Source organism: Dasypus novemcinctus, chromosome 13 (genome assembly GCF_030445035.2).
Source record: "Dasypus novemcinctus isolate mDasNov1 chromosome 13, mDasNov1.1.hap2, whole genome shotgun sequence".
NCBI classification, from domain to species: domain Eukaryota; kingdom Metazoa; phylum Chordata; class Mammalia; order Cingulata; family Dasypodidae; genus Dasypus; species Dasypus novemcinctus.
In genome coordinates this window covers 15,691,492-15,712,016 of record NC_080685.1, presented here as the reverse complement: position 1 = coordinate 15,712,016, position 20,525 = coordinate 15,691,492, and the positions used below count along the sequence as shown (strand labels likewise).

The following is a 20,525-nucleotide window of genomic DNA, read 5'->3' as shown; positions in this document are numbered from 1 at the left end:
GAGGAAAACATCTGTTCTCTTCTCAGTTGGTTGCAGTGAGTCATGGATTTTATGTAGGCTGATCATCTTGATGGTCGGGATGGGTGCCATTGCTGGCCATGAGGGTAATAACTCATGGTTTTTATTTCGGCTTCTTCATCTCTCTATACCTCACCCTCCTGGACAGTGTGCAGTAGCACAGTCCTGGCCTGCAGATTGCAAAAGCAGCTCCCTCAGATAGCTCTTTGCCTTCCTTTGTTGTTTTCATAAGCGAATTGAGGCCTACCTATACCAACTCCTATGCCCACTGTCACCATTGTTGTTTAACATTGTACTAGAGGTTCTAGCTAGAGCAATAAAGCAAGCAAGAGCAATAAAAGGCATCTAAATTTTAAAAGAAGATACAAAACTTTCACTATTTGCAGATGACATGATCCTATACTTAGAAAGTTCCCCAAAACCTACACCAAAGGTACTGGAGTGAATAAATGAGTTCAACAAAGTAGAGGGATAAAAGAGCAATGTTCAAAAATCAATAGTGTTTCTATACACTAGTAATGAGCAATCTGAGGAGGAAATGAAGAAAAAAAATTCCATTTACAATAGGAACTAAATGAATAAAATATCTAGGAATAAATTTAACCAAGGATGTAAAGGACCCATATTCAGAAAACTATAGGACAAGGCTAAAAGAAATCAAATGAAGATCTAATAAATGAATGGACAGTCCATGTTCATAGATTAGAACACTTAATATCATCAAGATGTCAATTCTACCCTAATTGATTTACAGATTCAACACAATCCCAAACAAAATTCCAATGGCTTAACTTTGGAGAAATGGAAAAGCCAATTATCAAATTTATCTGTAAGGGTAAGGGGCCCCAAATAACCAAAAATATCTTGAAAAAGAAAAACGAAGTTGGAGGACTCATGGATAAAATAGCATTGTACTGGTGTAAAGATAGACGTATTGACCAATAGAGTCGAATTAAAAATTCAGAAATAGACTCTCACATCTATGGTCACTTGATTTTGACAGGCTTGCCAAGTCTACCCAGCTGAAACAGAATAGTCTTTTCACGAGATGGTACTTGGAGAACTGGCTATCCATATCAAAACAAGAAAAAAAGAAGACCCCTATCTCAAACTTTATACAATAATTAACTCATAATGAATTAAAGACCTACATATAAGAACCAGGACCATAAAACTCCTAGAAGAAAATGTAAGGCAGCATCTTCAAGATCTTGTGGTAGAAGGTGGCTCCTTAGACCTTATACCCAAAGCAAGAACAATGAAAAAAAAAAAAATAGAAAAATGGGACATCCTCAAAATTGAATACTTTTGTGCTTCAAAGGACATTGTCAATAAAAAGGTGAAAAGGCAGGCCACTCAATAGTAGAATATATTTGGAAACCGCATATCTGTTAAGGGTTTAATATCCAGGATATAAAGAGATCTTACAACTCAACAATAAAAAGACAACTCAATTTACAAATGACCAAAAGACTTGGACAGACATTTTTCCAAAGAAGAGATACAAATGGCTAAAAAGCACATGAAAAGATGCTTAACATCACTAGCTTTTAGGGAAATGCAAGTCAAAACACCAAGTTATTATTTCATACCTACTAGGATGACCACTATTAAAAAATCCGAAAACCACAAGTGTTGGAGAGGATCTGGAGAAAAAGGAACACTCATTCACTGTTGGTAGGAATGTAGAATATTGCAGCTGCTGTGGAAAAGAGTTTGATGGCTCCTCAGGAAACTTACATATGATCCGGCAATTCCACTACTAGGTATATACCCAGAAGAAGTGAAAGCAGAGACATTTGTGCATCAGTGTTCATAGCAGCATTATTTACAACTGACAAGGAAGTAACCCAAGTGTCCATCAACCAATGAAATGAGTAGAAAAACAAAATATGTTATATACATACAATGGAATATCATTCAGCTGCAAGAAAGAATGAAGTCCTCATGTGTGTGACAACATGGGTAAATGTTGAGGACATTATATGTAGTGAAATAAGCCGGACACACAAGGACAACTAAAGCAAACTCATAAAGTATAGAATAGAGGTTACCAGGAGACAGAATGAGGACAGGGAATGGAGAGCTAATGCTTAATTTGTACAGAATTTCTAATTTGGTTGATTGTAAATGTTTGGAAGTAGATAGAGGTGAAGGAAGCACATTATTGTGAGTATAATTAAGAGCGCTGCATGAACTGCATGCAAATGTGATTGAAAGGGGAAGTTTGTGGTCCTGTATATCACTAGAGGGAAAGCCAAAGTATAAAACATGGTACTGTATAACACTCTGAACCCTGCTGGTGACAATGAATGTGGTTAATAGTCTAAGTATGAGAATGTTCTTTTATGACCTATAACAAATATTTATTACTATGACAGGTGTTAACAAAAGGGTGGCTTATGGGGAAAAGTACACTTAATGCAAACTATGGACTTTAGTTAACACCAATGATTTAATGTTTTTTCATCAACTGTAACAAAGGTACCACACCAATGCTGATGTCAGCATTAAAGGATATCCGGCTTTTCTTTTTGGAGCAGTGAAAATTTTCTAAAATTGCTCTCATGAATGCACAGTTCTCCAATGACATCGAGATCATCTTTGGGTAGATTGTATGGAGGGTGAGTATATCTCAATAAAACTGCTTTTATTTTTAAAATGAGAGAAAATATATTCTCAGATAAACAACAGCTAAAGGAGTTCATTACCACAAGACCTGCTCTATAAGCACTGCTAAAGGGAGTTCTTTAGACTAAAAGGAAAGGACCCTAAGCAGTGGTTCAAAGTGACATAAAGAAATAAAGATCTGCAGTAAGATAACCATTTGGATAAATGCCAGTATTATTGCAGTGTGTTGTGTAGTATGTAACTCCACTTCTTCCCATTGGAGCTAAAATGCAAATGAGTAAAAAGTAATGATAAATCTATGGTTTGTGGCATGAAATGTACAAAGATATATGTGGTGACAAGTATAAAAAGGGGGAGGACAGAGATGTTTAGGGAAATATTTGTGTATGTTATTGAAATTAAGTTGGTATCAAATCAGATATGATTGTTATATATTTAGGAGGTTAAATTTTAACCCCATGGTAACCAGCACAAAAACAGATGAAAAATATGCCCAGATAGAAATGAGAAGGTACTAAATATGTCAGGATAAAACTATATGTACCCTAGAAAAGCATGTTCTTAAATCTAATTCATTCTTGTGGACATGGACCCATTGTAAATAGGATCTTTTGATGAGGCTGCTTCAGTTAATATGTCACCCACTTTTTAAATGGGATGAATACCAGAGAGAAAAAGACATGGATGTAAGATGCTGAAAGCAACAAAACCTGAAAGAGAAGGGAGAGCCAGCAGAGACCACTGTGTGCTTTGTCATACAGCAGAGGAGCCAAGGATCTCCAGTAGCTGGTCTTCAGCAAGAAAGAATTGTCTTGATGTCACCTTGATTTGGACATTTTTTTCAACCTCATATCTATGAGCTAATGAATTCCCATTGTTAAGCCAACCCATTTCATGGTATCTGCTTTCAGCAGCCTAGAAAAACTAAATCAGATTTTTTTACAAAGAGTGGGGTACTACTATTACTAATACCAAAAATGTGGAAACTGCTTTGGAATTGGGTCATAGGTAGAGGCTGGAAGAATCGTGAGATGCTTGATAGAAAAGGCCTAGATTGCTTTGAAGACTGTTGATAGGTATATGGACAATAAAGGTATTCCAAAGAGGCCTTAAGACAGAAATGATGAGTGTGTCATTTCAGACTGGCAGAAAGGCGACTTGTTTTAAAATGGCAGAAAACTTAGCAAAATTGAGTTCTGTCAGATGAAAGGCAGAATTTGAAAGTGACAAGATTGGATATTCAGGTGAGGAACACTTCAAACTAAACATGGAAAATGCAGCCTGGTTTTCACCTGCCACTTATAAAATGCAACAAGAAAGGTATGAGCTGAGAACTGAACTCCTAGGCACAAAAAAAACAGATTTTGATGGTTTTGAAATTCTGAGCTTCTGGAAAGTGAGTCCCCAGAGATAAGTGTCTCATGTAAGGGTTTAACTGAACATGGAACCAGTCAGCCATTTCAGTGCAAGGCAGGATTAGAAATGCGGTTCTCCAGAAAGGATCTGTAGAAAGTTCTTCTGTCTGATATTTTGGACCCTTTTGAGGTACATGTGAAAGTGACAAGTTTTTTGCAAGATGAATGGAACCACAAGGACAGAAAAGGGACACACTGAAGGAAGAATGACTTCAAAGAATGGCAGCTATGGACTGAACTGAAGACATCTTCTCAGGCCAAGAGAGTGAGCCACCTGTGTGTGTGGAAATGGTGAGTATGCCTCGGCATTTGGAGAGGGTGGGCCTTCCACTCCATTGTTCTGGAAGAGTGATGCCATGCCAGTCTTCAGAGACGGTGGACCATATTCCCAGGGAACTATAGAGAGTCTGACCATCACCCTAGTGTTCTCAGAGGTTGTAGTGTTCACCCCAGTATTTGGGGAGAGCATGGCCACTGCATAAGCACTTGGAAAGGGTGCTGCTGCCACTTTATCCGGCCCATAGGACATTCTGTTGATGACAGACCTTGAAATCTAATGGATATGTCTTGCAGGGTATCAGCATTGTTTGGAAGCCATGACTTCTATTTTCTTCTGGAATGGAAATATTTATCCTGTGCCTATCTTTCCTTTGTTTATTGGAAGCAGATAACTTCTCTGAGTTTCACAGGTCCACAGACCAAGGGCATTTGTGCCATAGGACAGACCCCACCCATAACCAATTTTGAAGAGACTTTGTACTAAACATCATTTCTGATATGATTTAAGGCTTTTGGGATATTGTGATGGAATGAATGTATTTTGCACTTAGGAAGAACATATCTTTTCTGGTGTCCAGTGGCTAAAATGGACAAACCTTTAGCTAGATTGACCAAAAAAAAAAGGCATACAAATAACACAAATTGAAATGGAGACATTTCTACCAATTCCAATGAAATAAAAAGGACTATAAGAGGATATCAGGAACAACTGTATGCTAATAAATTAGATAACCTAGATGAAAGGGACAGATTCTTAGAAACACACAAACTACCAGCATAAACTCAAGAAGAAATAGAAAATCTCAACAAACCAATTACTAGTAAAGAGATTGAATCAGTAATCAAAAACCTCCCAACAAAGAAAATCCTAGGACCAGATGTCTTCACAAAGGAATTCTACTAAATATTCCTGGGAGATTTGACTCCAATTCTCAAATTCTTCCAAAAATTGAAGAGGGAACACTCTCTAACTCATTGTACAAGGCCAATATCACCCTCACCCCAAAGCCAGATAGAGATACTACAAGAAAAGAAAACTACAGACTAATATCTCTTATGAATATAGATGAAAAATTCTCAAAAAAATAGTAGGAAACCAAATACCAAAACCAAACCAAATGTTAAAAGATATCTATACCATGAGCAAGTGGGATTTTTCCTTGGTATGCAAAATTGGTTCAACAAATGGAAATCAGTTAATGTAATAGAGCACCTTAACAGAGTTAAGGGAAAAAAAAAACGCCACATGATCATCTTAATTGATGCAGAAAAGGCATCTGACAAAATCCCGCATTGCTTCTTGGTAAAACACTTAGAACACTAGGAGTAAAAGGAAATTTCCTCAGCATCATAAAGAGCATATATGAAGAGCCCACAGGTAGCATCCCGTTTAATGGTGGAAGACTGAAAGCTTTCCCCCTAATATCAGGAACAAGACAAGGATGCCCACTGTCACCTTTGTCATTCATCATTGTATGGGAAATTCCTGTCAGAGCAATTAGGCAAGATAAAGAAATATAAGTTATCTGAATTGGAAAGGAATCACTATTAGTAGATGACATGATCCTATATATATAGAAAGTCTTGAAAAATCTACAGTAAAGCTACTAGAGTTAATTAATGAATTCAGCAAAGTAGCAGGGTATAAGAGCAACACCTCACAATCCATACTGTTTCTATATACACAAGCAATGAACAATCAGAAGAAGAAATCAAGAAGGCAGTTCATCACTACAGCAAGTAAAAGCACCAAATATCTAGAAATAAATCTAACCAAGCATATAAAGGACTTGTACACAGAAAACTACAAAACATTGCTGCAAGAAATCAAAGACCTAAATAAATGGAAAGACATTCCATATTCTTGGACTGGAAGACTAAATATTGTTAAGATGCCATTCCTACCCAAAGCAATTTATAGAGTCAATGCAATTCTAATCAAAATGCCAACAACCTTCTTTGCAGAAGTGGAAAAGCCAATCAAATCCGTATGGAAGGATAAAGGTCCCCAAATATTATAGCTAAAGCCATCTTGAAAAAGAAGAATGAAGTTGAAGGACTCAAACTTCTTGGTCTTAAGACATATTACAGGGAAGCAGATGTGGCTTAAATGATAGAGCATCTACCTACCATATGGAGGGTCCAGGGTTTGATACCCAGGACGCCTGTGTGGTGAGCTGGTCCATGCGCAGTGCTGCCGGGCGCAAGGAGTGCTGTGCCACACGGGTGTCCCCTACGTAGGGATGCCCCACATGCAAGGAGTGCCCCCGCAAGGAGAGCTGCCCTGCACGAAAAAAGCGCAGCCTGCCCAGGAGTGGCACTGCACACAGAGCTGATGCAACAACAACAAAAAAAGCGGCATAGTTTCCCAGTGCTGCATGGCAGGATGCACGTGGACACAGAAGAACACACAGTAAATGGACACACAGAGCAGACAGTGGGGGGGAAGGGGAGAGAAACAAATAAAATAAATCTTTAAAAAAAACACACAACTTATTACAAAGTTCCAGTAATTAAAACAGCATGCTACTGACACAAGGACAGACATATAGACAAATGGAATAGAATTGAGAGCTCAGAAATCATCCCTCACATTTATGGCCAACTGATTTTTGAAAAAGGGACAAAGACCACTTAATTGGGAAGGAATAGTCTCTTCACTAAATGGTGCTTGATTTACATTTATGATGTCACAAAAAGAAGGAGACCTCTAACTCACACATTATACAAAAATCAACTCAAAATGAATTAAAGACCTAAATATTAGAGCTAGAACCATCAAACTCCCAGAAGAAAGTGTAGGGAAGCATCTTCAGGACCTTGTGTTAGACAATGGTTTCTTAGACTTTACACCCAAAGCACAAGCAACAAAAGAAAAAATAAATGGGATCGCCTCAAAATAAATACTTTTGCACTTTAAAGAACTTTATCTTAGAAGTAAAACAACAGCCTACACAATGGGAGAAAATATTTGGATTCCACATATCTGATATTTAATAACATAATACATAAAGAAATCCTTTAACTTAGCAACAGAAACACAAACAACCCAATTTTAAAATGGGCAAAAGATTTGAATAGATATCTCTCCAAAGAAGATATACAAATGGCCTGAAATCACATGGAAAAGGTGCTCAGCATCATTAGCCATCAAGGAAATGCAAGTCCAAACCATGATAAGATATCATTTTACAATCATTAGAATAGCTACTATTAAAAACACGAAAAAATAACAGCTGTTGGAGAGGATGTGTAGAAATAGGAGCCTTCATTCATTGCTAGTGGCAATGTAAAATTGTGCAGCCGCTCTTGAAATCAGTTTGGCAGTTCCTTAGAAAGCTAAGTATAGAACTGCCATATGACCCAACAATCCCACTACTCGGTATATACCCAAAAGAACCGAAAGCAGGGAATCAAACATTATTTGCATACCATTGTTTATAGTGATATTTCACAATAGTCAAAAAGTGGATGCACCCTGAGTGTCCATCAACCGATGAATGGGTAAGTAATGTGATATATACATACAAGGGAATCTCATTCAGCTGTACAAAGGAATGAAGTTCTTATACAGGTGACAACGTGGATGCACCTTAATGAAATAAAGCCAGACACAAAAGGAAAAATACTGTTGGATCTCATTGATTTTAAAAAAATTAGATTAAGTAAACTCAGAGTCAGCATCTAGAATATAGGTTACCAGGGAATGGGGTGGGGATAGGGACGTTAAGTCTAAAATGTTGGGGGCTCCTATTTGGAATGATGGAAATGTTTTGCTAATGAATGGTGGTGATGGTGGCACAGCATTGTGAATGAACATAATTAAGAGTACTGAAACATCTGAATGTGTTTAAAAGATGAAATGTTAAATTGTATATATGGTGACAGAATAATTTTTTTTTCATGGGCCCGAAGTACACAGAGAGTAAACACTAAGTTAAAGCATGGACTATAATACTACAATTATTAAAATGTGCTACTGTCAATTATAATAAGATGTGAATAATGTGCTGTATAGGAATCATGTACTTTATGCCTAACTGTTCCCTAAACCCACAACTTCTCTAATTAAAAAAAAAGATGAAAAATAAAGAACTGGACCATATCCTTAACATTTTTATAGCAAATTAAATTTTTGCATGTCCTTTACATGTCTTGCCAATACAACACCATGTATAGATGCTATTGATATTTCTATCCCAACTTGTCCAGAATTGAGCCCCTCCCCAAATGTGTTTCTCCTCCTCTTATACTATGTCAGGGAATGGCACCACTATCCACCTAGGCACTTTGATCTCCGTCGCCCTCTTCCCTGCTATAGCATAGACCCTCACCATTTCTCACTTGTACTGTTGTAGTAACTCTTTAACTGGTCTTTCTACTTCTATAGCAGTTTGATATTATTGATGAATTCCAAAAAGAAATATTGGCTTATGTTTGTAAACTGATCTTTTCCTCTGGGCATATTAGATTATATTGGATTCATAGGTTTACTTGATTAAGTAATTATGTAAACCTCTTGTTGCCAGTAGGGCATTGAGTCCCCACCCTTTGGTGGGTGTGGACTCACTGATAAAAGGCATGGCAAAGGACAGAGTTAAGGGTTTCTCATGTTGGAGTTTTGATGTTGGAGTTTGATGCTTAAGACTTAAGCTGGAAGTAAGCTCACAGAAGAAAGAGAAGCCAGCCCAGGAAAAAAGGAACATTGAACTCAGAGAGAAGCAAAACTCTGGAAGAGAGGAATCCAGGAAGCCTGAACCCTCACAGCTGTCGGCAGCCATCTTTCTCCAACATGTGAAAATAGACTCCAGTGAGGGAAGTAACTTATGCTTTATGGCCTGGTATCTGTAGGCTCCTATCCCAAATAAATACCCTTTATAAAAACCAACTTTTTCTCGTATTTTGCATTAGCACCCCTTTGGCTGACTAATACAACTTCCCATCTCACTCCTCCTCAACGTATCTGTCACACATATTGGGTCACTTGCTTGTTTAAAGAACTCTCAAGGTATTCTTATTGCCTTCACTGTAAACATCAAATGCCTCAGTAAGATATACATGTTCCATCTGCCCAGCTTTTCTCTGAAATTGTCCCCTAGTCCCTGAAATGCTAGCCATACAGAGTTACCTCATTTCCTGAGTGTGTGTATTTCTTTCATGTTTTGCTTCCATACCTTTGTAAAAACCATATTCTACCTGGAAAGCTCTGCTCACCAGCCTTCACTTCCTCCTTCAATTAACAGTCTAAGACTCCTTACTTTCTCCGAGAGGTGAATGAATAGTTACAGAGGAATTAACAAGTATTTATTATATACATAGAATGTTAGTGTTGAAACCTTTATTTGTCTGCCAAAGGTCTCTTTATGCAAAGTACCAGAAATCTATTGACTTTTATAAAAGGGGTTTATTTGGGGTAAAAGTTTACAATTCCAAGGCTGTAAAAAGTCCAAGGCACCATAAGAGATGCTTTCTCACCAAAGTCAGTTGCCACTGTTGAAGCATGATGGCTATCGATCTCTGGGTCTCTGCCTTTCCCTCTGGGTTCACCCTTTCTTCTTGAGCTCTATGGGCCCAGCCTCTTGATGCTTCCTGCTTAGGTGATTCTGTAGTTCTCTCTACTGGCATAGGGCTTGTTTCTTTCTGGGCTGTATTAGTCTCAGCTTTTCTGCCCTCTTCCCAATTGCACCTGTAGCTATCAGGCAAATGGCTCATCTCTCCCCAGGGCCTCAGCTGTTTGAGTCTTCTCCTTTGTGTCACATGGCAGGATCAAAAATGACAGAGCTCTCTTCCTGTGAGTGTCTGAATAAGTGTCCATTTATATCAGACCCAGCAAGAGGGTGGAGACTTAACCTGAGTCATGCCCACTGACAGTCAAATCAAAAGCCCTACATAGATCTTAACAGGTAACCTAATGAAATACCCCTCAACTGAATTTACTGCAGTCACTCAGAGGAATAGATTAGTTTACAATTTTTCTCTTTGGGATTCATAATCTCAAACTGCCATAAGACCCAAGAAAGTAGTGTGCATGCCAAAATATTAAAATTGCTGGGACATTTCAAAGGTTTATAGGAAAAAAATACCTGAAATTGATATTATGATCAAATAATGTAGATATCTGGTTGCTCTAGTTGTGGAAGACGCTGGTGGAAGATGTTAGAATGGTAGCTCTAATCCCTGCTCCTCAGTTATGAGCCAATAGGAGACTTTAAATAGAACCATTATATAAGTTAGGTTGGTAAGTGCTATTAAAGAGATGAGCAGAGTGCTGGAGAAGAGTAATTTGTTGTTATGCCAACTTGTATATTAGTTTATGGTGTATTTATCATGTAGTTTTCACTTTTGATGTTTTATGATATAACTTCATTATAAATCTTCATTTTGGTGGTTCTATTTTTATCTTTATTCTTTGGCTGTGACTTCAGCAAAGCAGAGTTAGCATGAAAAGAACACAAACTTTGGAATCAGACACACAGTCAAATCCCCTATCTATAACTTTACTCGTTAGGAGACCTTCAACAAATTATTTGGCCTTTCTGAACCTTAGTTCCTACTGTGTAAAACATACAGTAGTACCTAACAAGATTGAAGAAAGTTAAGCTAATGAAAACAAGGCCTCTCAAACACAGTGCATTCAAAATGATACTTCCATTTCTCCCCATTACCATCTGCTTGCCCATCCTGTCAGGCACATATCTCTGGAAGAATCTTGCAGATTTTAGTCTATAGCAATTGGGTAAGACTTCAGCAAGATAATACTCGAGAAACGCACGTAGGTGAAGAGGGAGCAAAGAACCAGTATTTAAGAGGCAGACTGAGAAAGAGAACTCAGGGACTAAAAAGAACAGCCACAAAGATAGAAAACCCAGAAAGTAGTACTGCAGAAGAAAACAGTTTTAAATTGGAAAGTAGCCATAATAGTCAAAAGCTGCAGAAGTCAGTGAGTTCTTTGACCTCTTCAATGGACAAGTCTTCCACCTACCTTACGCCCATGATCAAAGCCTAAACCTTATCCTTACCAGAAAATACAGTCATTCCATAGTTCCAATTCTAAGCATCCCATTATCCTACTACCTTTTAACTTTCCCTCTAGGACCCTGAAACCAACAATATGTTGATCCTGCCAACTTTTCTCTGTCATCCTTATATCTTTGTTTCCCTTCTTATTCCTGAACTCAGAACTCTCCTGTGGTTTCCTGTCGTACTGAGAATAAAAGCCAACATTCCTGACTTATTTCCGACTTAACTTCTTCTGTGCTCCTGTTGTGTTCCTTATATGCATTGGTCCTGTGTTCACTTCACAGCTTTTGTATTTGTTGCTTTCTTTGCCTGGGATTCTCTTTATCCAGATATCTGCATGAATGCCCCTTAACTTTTTTCATGTCTTTATTCAAAGATCTCAATAAGGTCTTTCTTGTCCACCCTATATACACTTGCAAACCAACTCCCTCACCCCAGCATCATCACCTCCTGGCACTCTTGCATCATTTTTCATCGTATCACATATTACTATTTAATATCCTTTTTTCACTTCTTGTCTGCCTCCCCTAAAATATATGCCACATGAGAGTTACGCATTTTCTCCTTTCCCCCCATTGCATTTTTCTGTGGCCTGTAGTAGGGGCTTCATAAATATTTATAGAATTACTGAATGAACAGCATATGGACTAAAGAAAAAGAAGATGAGGACCAAAGTCAGATTTCAGTAGAGTAGCAATCTGTATTTGGGAGGTTTTTCCTGGACTGTCATATCAGTAAAATGGGTAGTTAAAATGTTCTTGGACTTTTTAAAAAATACTCTTTTCATGCTACCTTTCTTGTTGGGGGAGGAGAAGAACTAATTCTCCACAGTAGATGCTTTATTTCATGTGAGAAGGATTTCTATTAACTAGAATATTCTGTCCAAAATAGAGAAGTATTTTAATTGATGGTTAGCATGGTTATTCCTCTCTTTTTTCCCTTTGGAAGTGAAGGTGATTGAAGAATCCTTTAGTGAAGGTGCCTTTAAAAGCTCTGCAGTTCCACAGGTGAGTTTTATAGGGACAGACCCCATGTGGGGAAGGCTATGGTGGCCAAGTGCTGCCTGCAGTTGGATAGGGAAGTGTTCTTTTTATCTGAATTTCATTATCTTATAAAGGACTCCAGTAAGAGGATTAAGACCAACTCTGAAAGAGGTGGGTCACATCTTAAGATCCTACTCATTAAAAGATCGTACTTACAGTGGGTCCACACCTACAGGAATGGATTAACTTTAAGAACATACTTTTCTGGGATACGTACAGCTCCAAACTAGCACAGCTACCACCTTTGTTGGAAAAGTAGCTCTTAGCTAGTGTCTGACAGGCGGTACAAATTGCTCTTTCAAAGTGTTTTTATCAAGATAGGATGCTGGGTTTTGTCATATACCTTTTCTGTGTCAAAGTCAAGATGATCATGTGAATTTTCTCCTTCAATGTGTTAATGCTGTGTATTACATGAATTGATTTTCCTGTGTTGAATGACCATTGCATACCTGGGATAAAAACCATTTAGTCATGGTGTATAATTCTTTTAATGTGCTGTTGAATTGGATTTGCGAGTATTTTGTTGACAATTTTTGCCTCTATATTCACTAGAGAAATGGTCTGTAATTTTCTTTTCTTGTGGTATCTTTATCCGGCGTTGCTGTTAGACTGATGTTGGCTTCATAGAATGAATTAGGAAGTGTTCCCTCCTCTTCAATTTTTTGGAAGTGTTTGAGCAGGATTGGTATTAAGTCTTCTTGGATGGATTGGATATAATTGGTATAATTCCCCTGTGAAACCATTTGGTTCTGAACTTCTCTTTGTTGGGAGGCTTTTGATGACTGATTCAAGCTCTTTTACTTGTGGTTGTTCTTTTGAGGTCTTCTATTTCTTCTTGAGTCGGTGTAGGTTGTTGGCGTCTTTCTATGAAATTGTCTAATTTATCAGCATATAGTTGATTATAGGATCTCTTTTGATCATTTTCTTTTTCTGTATGGTCAGTATTAATGTCCCCCCCCCCCTTTCATTTCTGATTTTATTTGCATCTTCTCTCTTTTCTAGTTAAGGGTTTGTCAAATGTATTGATCTTCTCAAAGAACCAATTTGGTTTTGTTGATTCTATTTTTTTTTTCAGTTTCCTTTATTTTTTCCTCTGTTCATTGTTTTTTCATTCTTTCTTGCTTTGGGATTAGTTTGCTGTGGGGTTTGTTGTTGTTGTTGTTGTTGTTTTCTAGTTCCTCCAGGTGTGTATAGTTATTAGGTCTTTGATTTTAGCTCTTATTTTTATTTATTTTTTAAGATTTATTTCTTTTTAATTTATTTCTCTCCCCTTACCCTCACCCCCCCCAGTTGTCTGCTCTCTGTGTCCATTCACTGTGTGTTCTTCTGTGTCCGCTTGCTTTCTTGTCAGCAACACCTGGAATCTGTGTCTCTTTTTGTTGCATCATCTTGCTGTGTCAGCTGTCTGTGTGCGTGGCACCACTCCTGGGCAGGCTGCGCTTTTTTTGCTCTGGGCAGCTCTCCTTATGGAGCGCACTCCATGCGCGTGGGGCTCCCCTACGTGAGGGACACCCCTGTGTGGCACGACACTCCTTGTGTGCATCAGCACTGCACGTGGGCCACTTTGTCACACGGGTCAGGAGGCCCTGGGTTTGAACCCTGGACCTCCCATGTGGTAGGCAGATGCTCTATCTGTTGAGCCAAATCTGCTTCCCACTCTTATTTTTATTTAATGTGGGGATTTAGGGCCATATATTTCCCTCTCAGCATTGTCTTCACTATATCCCATAAGTTTTGATATATTCTGTTCTTGTTTTCATTCATCTTGAGATATTTGCAATTTCACTTTTGACCCACTGGTTGTTTAACAGTGTGTTTAACCTCCATAATATTTGTGAATTTTCCAGTTTTTTGACCATAAGTGATTTTTAGCTTAATTCCATTATGATCAGAGAAAATGCTTTGTATAATTTAAGGCTTTTAAAGTTTATTGAGACAAACACTTATAAAGATATTAATATCCTTGCCTGTATTGGTCACCCAAAAGCGTGCTGATGCAAAATACCAGAAATCAGTTGGTTTTTATAAAGGTATTTATTTGGGGTAGGAACTTACAGATTCCAGGCCATAAAGCAAAAGTTACTTCCCTTACTAAAGTCTATTTCCATGTGTTGGAGCAAGATGGCTGCTGACCTCTCCAGGGGTTTAGGCTTCCTGGGTTCCTCCTTCTTGGGGCTTGCTTCTCTTTCCGTTGTGTGCTCACTTCCTGAGGCTCTAGTTTAAGGTTTCAGGATCAAACTCTAATATCAAAGCTCCAACACCAAAAGCCCACAACTCAGTCCTTTGCCATGCCTTTTATTTGTGAGTCCCCACCCACCAAAGGATGGGCACTCAATGCTCTACTGACATAAGAGGTTTACTTGATTAAGTAATCAGTATAATCCAATATAATCCAATTATTTAATCCAGTATAATCTCATATGCCCAGAGGAAAAGACCAGTTTACAAACATAATCCAATATTTCTTTTTGGAATTCATCGATAATATCAAACTGCTACAATGCCCAAGAAGTGCAGCATACTCAAAACAGAATACATCTGAATAGACCTACACCAAGACACATACTAATCAGAGTGCCAAGTGCCAAAAAATAAAAATAGAGTATTCCAAAAGCAGCAAGAGAAAAACAATTCATCACATACAAGGGATGCCCAATAAAACTGTCAGTTCCTTATCAGAAATTTATTGAGATCATTTTGTGACCCAAGATGTGGTCTAACCTGGAGATTGATCCATGAGCACTTGAAAGGAATGTATATCCTGCTGTTTTGGGGTGCAGTATTTTGTATATGTCTGTTAGGTCTAGTTCATTTATCCTGTTTCTCAGGTTCTCAGTTTCCTTATTGATCCTCTGTCTGGATATTAATGAGATTGGTATATTGAAGTCTCCAACTATTATTGTAGAAATGTCTGTTTCTCCCTTCAATTTTGCCAATGCTTGACTCATGTATTTTGGGGCACCCTGGTTAGGTGCCTATTTATGATTTTTATTTCTTCCTGGTGGATTGCCACTTTTAGTAATATATAGTGTCCTTTATCTGTTATGACAGTCTTGCTTTTAAAGTCTATTTTGTCCAATATTGGTATAGCTACCTCAGCTCTTTTTGGTTACTGTTTGGGTGGAATATCCTTTTCCATCCTTTCGCTTCCAACCTGTTTGTATCCTGGGTCTAAGGTGAGTCTTGTAGACAGCATATCCATTCTGCCAATTTGTGTCTTTTGATTGGGGAGTTTAATCCATTAATATTCAGTGTTATTATTGTAAAGGCAGTACTTCAACCATTTTATTCTTTGGCCTTTTTATATTTTATTTTGTCTCTCTTTTTTCTCTTTTAGTTATCCTTACTGATAATCTTCATTTCTACACTCTCCTCCAGGCTGCTTCTTTTACTTATAGTCTGTAGAACTCCTTTTAATATTTCTTGTAGGGAAGGTTTCTTGTTAATTAACTCTCAGTTTCTATTTATCTGTGAATATCTTAAACTCCTCCTCATTTTTGAAGGGCAGTTATGCCAATAAAGTATTCTTAATTGCAGTTTTTTCTTAAATATACCACTGCCTTCTTGCATCCATGATTTCTGATAAGAAATTGGCACTTATATTGGGCATCCCTTGTATGTGATGATTGTCTTTCTCTTGCTGCTTTCAGAATTCTCTGTTTTTGGCACTTGACACTGATTAGTGTGTGTCTTGGTGTAGCCTGTTCAGATGTATTCTGTTTGGCGAACGTTGCACTTCTTGGGCATGTATATTAATCTTTCATAAGTGTTGGGAATATTCTTTCTGCCCCTTTCCTATCTCTTCTCCTTTTGGGACATCCATGATACATAAGTTCTCTTCATTCTGTCATTCAGTTCCCTGAGACCCTGCTCAGTTTTTCCCACTATTTTGTCTATCTACCCTCAATTCTAACTTGCTGATCCTTCTGCCTGTTCAAATTGACTGTTGTATGGCTCTGGCATTTTTAAAATCTCATCTATTTGCCTTTCATTCCCATAAGATTTATTTTTCTTTGCATGCTTTCAGATTCTCCTTCATGATCACCTAGTGTCTTCTTCATATCCTTTATCTCTTTAGCAATATTTCATTTTATCTCCTTGAATTGATTTAGGACATTTGTTGGACATCTTTGATTAGTTGTTCCATATTCTGTATCTCCTCCAACTTTTTAATTTGCTCCTTTCACTGGGTCTTATCTTCCTGTTTCTTCGTATGGGCTTGTAATTTTCTGCTGATGTCTGGGCACCTGGTTATCTTGATGCATTTACTCTGAAGGTCAGTTTAAAATTACTATGAATAGTTCATAAAATTTTGTTGTTGTTTGGCTTTGTATTAGGCTTTTCTTTGAGACTTGGCTCATCATTTTCCCAACCAAAACAAAGCCAAGGACTCATGAAGAAGGCACAGTACAGGTCCAGAGGTCCTTGGGGAGAGGGTCAGGAATGATGCCCAAAAGCCTTTAATTCAGCTCCCAAAGATTGTGCTTTCCTGACCTGCTCAGCAAATGCTGGTCTTCAGAAACCTATTTCCCACATCCCTTATGAGGCAGGGTATTTTTAGTCCCCACTAGATCGACCCCTGATGCAGGTTGAAGCAGTGGTACAGCAGCACCTGACCAGGTCAGATTGAAACATTGAGACCCAGCAGTCCAAATTCACCGGCCAACACCTAGACCAGTATGGGGCTGCATCCCTCCTTGTTCTTGGGAAAGTGATGGACTTTATGGCCCTGCCAATCCGGAGCCACCCATCAGCCAGGAACTGACCTGAAGCTGCTTGCTCCAAGAGTGAGGGATGGATACCAGGAGCCTGGACCAAGCAAGTGACTCACAATCTCTCCCTCCATTTTCTCCCTTTATTTGTCCTGCTTTTCCCTGAATGCTGCACAGCACTCCCCTGATAACCAGAGCCCCAGAACAGATGTTCTGGACACTTTCTGCCTTTCTACTAGATGTTTTTTTGAGAGAGGAATAAGGCTTGTGACTCCCTAATTCTGTCATCTTCCCAGAAGTTGTCCTCCTCTCTCCTCATTTTTGAAGGACAGTTATGCCAGACACAGAATTCTTGGCTGGTGGTTTTTCTTGTTAAGTATTTTAAATATATTGTACCACTGGCTCCTGCCACCATGGTTTCTGCTGAGAAATGGGCAGTTAATCTTACAACTCTTCCCTTTTATATAACATCACTTTTGTCTTGCTGCTTCCAGGATTCTCTTTTCATCTTTGGCATTCGATATTCTGATTAGTATCTGTCTCAGCAAGTCTATTAGGACTTATTCTGTTTGGAGCATGTTTGCTTCTTTGACATGTATATTTGTCTTTCATAAGAGTTAGGAAATTTTCTGCCATTATTTCCTCATATATTCTTTGTGCCCCTTTTCCCTTCTCCTCCTCTTCTGGGACTCCCATGACATGTATGTTTGTGTGCTTCATGCTGTGTTTTAATTCTCTGAGACCCGGGCTTTCCCAAGTCAGTCTTTACCAGCCAAAACAGAGCCCAGGACCCATGATGGGGGCACAGACCCGCTCCAAAATGCCCTCGGGAGGAAGGGCACCAGGAGTTTCCCTTGATGACTCCTCAGTGCTGAGCTTTCCTGGCCTACCCAGCAAACACAGCCCTTTAACTAACTGTCCCACGCTGCCCTGAGGAAGGGCGGCATCTTTAAGTCTCCACCACCACTGCTGCCCCTTGTTGGGAGACTCATATCAAATCCACTAATTAAAATGATTTTAATCTTTTAAACCACTTTCACAATTTATATTGAATAATTTGTTATTCAAATTATAATTGTAATGAATCCATGTTTTGATAGGCCCAGAGCAAAGCACAACTGTATATATGGGTCATCATCAGGTCTGGACTGAGAAGTGGCTCAGGGTCCTGTCTTCTACAAAGTTAAAAATGTTGACTGTCATGTTCAGAAATTACCTATTTAAAGGTCTGCACCTGGGTTGGAAATCAAGGTTTTGTCTCTGTGGAAGTGACTTAGATATTACAGGCAAAAGTGCAAGGCTTCATTCTTACTGATGTAATTCCAAACAGCAAATTTCTGATAGTCTATGATTTTAGAGAACAGGATTTATCAATAAATAAGAAAGCAGTAGTTAAATAAACAAATGGTCTGTAGGCATTCCACAACTGTATGCGTTCATGGCTCAGGCCTCACTGAAATATTGAAGAATTAAATCTCAAGAAAAACTTTTAAAAGAACTAGTGTTTTCTCTTCTGACAATGGAAATATACAGTTTTCTACATTCTTTAAGCTCAGTTAAAGAAATACAACAGTTTTTATGGTTTATGTGCATTTTCCTTGGCCTTGCTTTTCGGCTTTTATTTAGTTTCCGGGTATGTGGCTTTATTCTAAGATACTTCACATTCCCTACTTAAAAGGAGAATATAAATAAAACAAAATGAAATCTATCGCAGTGTTAACCATCAGTCTAATCATAATTCATAAATGTAATTTCAAACCTTGTGCATGTCTCCTTAAATGTCTACTCCTGAATTGATTAGGATGTTATGGTTGATAAATTATAAAATTCATTAAGCCTACAATTGATAAGAAAAATTTATACAGTGTCTTTAAATCATGAAGCCTTAGGATTTATATTAGAAGTTGCATAGAAAGTTTTGCATGTATAAGCACCATGTACATTTGTTGAGATTCACAGATTATGTCAAATTCTCTGGGATTTTGTAACACAATAAGGATTAGGACTCACTAGTGTATACCCTCCTTAGGAGACTTAACATCAGATTGACTGATAAAAAGGATTTTTAAACCATAAGTGAGTTAAGCCCCTTATGCAATTTGTAGTGAATATTGTCACATTTAAACCTGTGCTATTTTTATCTAAGCTGAATAACTTGTCCTTATTTCAAACCTTTTTATCTCAACAGATAAAATATTTTGATAAAAGAAGAGACTACTTAAAATTCAAAGAAAAATTTGAAGCAGGACAGTTCCAACCTTCAAAAACAACAGCAGAATCCTAAGCTGTTCCTGAAATTTTCAGCAAGGTGGAACCTATTCTTTTTTAATACTCAAAAATGCTCCACTGACTATGGGTCAATAGTAGTTTCAATCATGGTAAACATCAATACTTGTTTCCTATATACAACTCTTAAGAACTACAATGACCAAATCAGAGGATTTCATCTTTGAAACTATGAAGAATTAAAGTGGTATGAAATATCCTTAGCTTAGTAAGAAATTATGTTAGGAAAAAGAAAATTAAAATCTATTATGAAAACATGTACATTTCTTTCTTTGTTTCTGTTTTGGTTGGAGAATGGGTAGTAGGCAAATAATATATTAAATACTGTCATTGTGTATTCCTCGGAGCTGGCAATTTAATACAGGCACTGAAAAATGAGGATTGGAAGAAGCAGCTTGAACTTAAAATATACAGATAATATAATAAAGGGCATTTACAAACAAGCTACAGCTAATATTATGCTTAATGATGCAAAAATGTGTGCTTTCTCTCTAAGTTAAGGATATCCTCTTACTACTCCTATTCAATACAGGAAACCCTAGCCAGTGCTATAAAGGGAAAAAAGAAATTAAAAGGGAGTGGTTATAGCTCAGTAATTGAGTTCTTCTAGGTCCTGGGTTCAATCCCTGGTACCTCCTAAAAAGAAATTAAAATGGAAAAGAAGAAATAAAACTGGCCCAAATTAATCGTTTATATGGTTATCTTTGTAGAAAATCCCGAAGAATTGACATAGCAAGCTCTTAGAACTATTAAGTAGCTTTTAGGAAAGTTGTCGGACACAAAAAATCAAAATACAAAAGAAAATCATATTTCTATATACCAGTGTTTGAAAAAGGAAAAAAGGACAATCCATATAAGAAAAAGAGGTAAATTGGAAAGTCCTGTATCCAGGATGAATAAAGAGCAATAAGAAAACCACCCCTTTTAAAAAATGAGTAAAGAGTGTGAACAGATAGTTATCTAAAAAAGATATACAACGTCAAATAAATTTATGAAAGATAATTGTTTCACTTTGGTAAAAGTTGCCAAAAGTAATATACCAGAAATGGGTTGGCTTTTACAGTGGGGATTTTTTAACTTAAAGGTTTGCATTTCTGAGGCCATGAAAATGTCCACAGCAA

At 37.7% G+C, this 20,525-nt stretch overlaps 1 non-coding gene across 1 annotated transcript; it reads left to right on the top strand.

Moving 5' to 3' along the window:
- The first annotated feature begins 2,520 nt into the window (after window positions 1-2,520).
- LOC101423118 (uncharacterized) lies at window positions 2,521-19,389 on the top strand. The gene is made up of 3 exons (XR_011645357.1): window positions 2,521-2,642; window positions 4,195-4,355; window positions 19,307-19,389. It is a non-coding gene; the product is annotated as an uncharacterized protein (transcript).
- The last annotated feature ends 1,136 nt before the right edge of the window (window positions 19,390-20,525 follow it).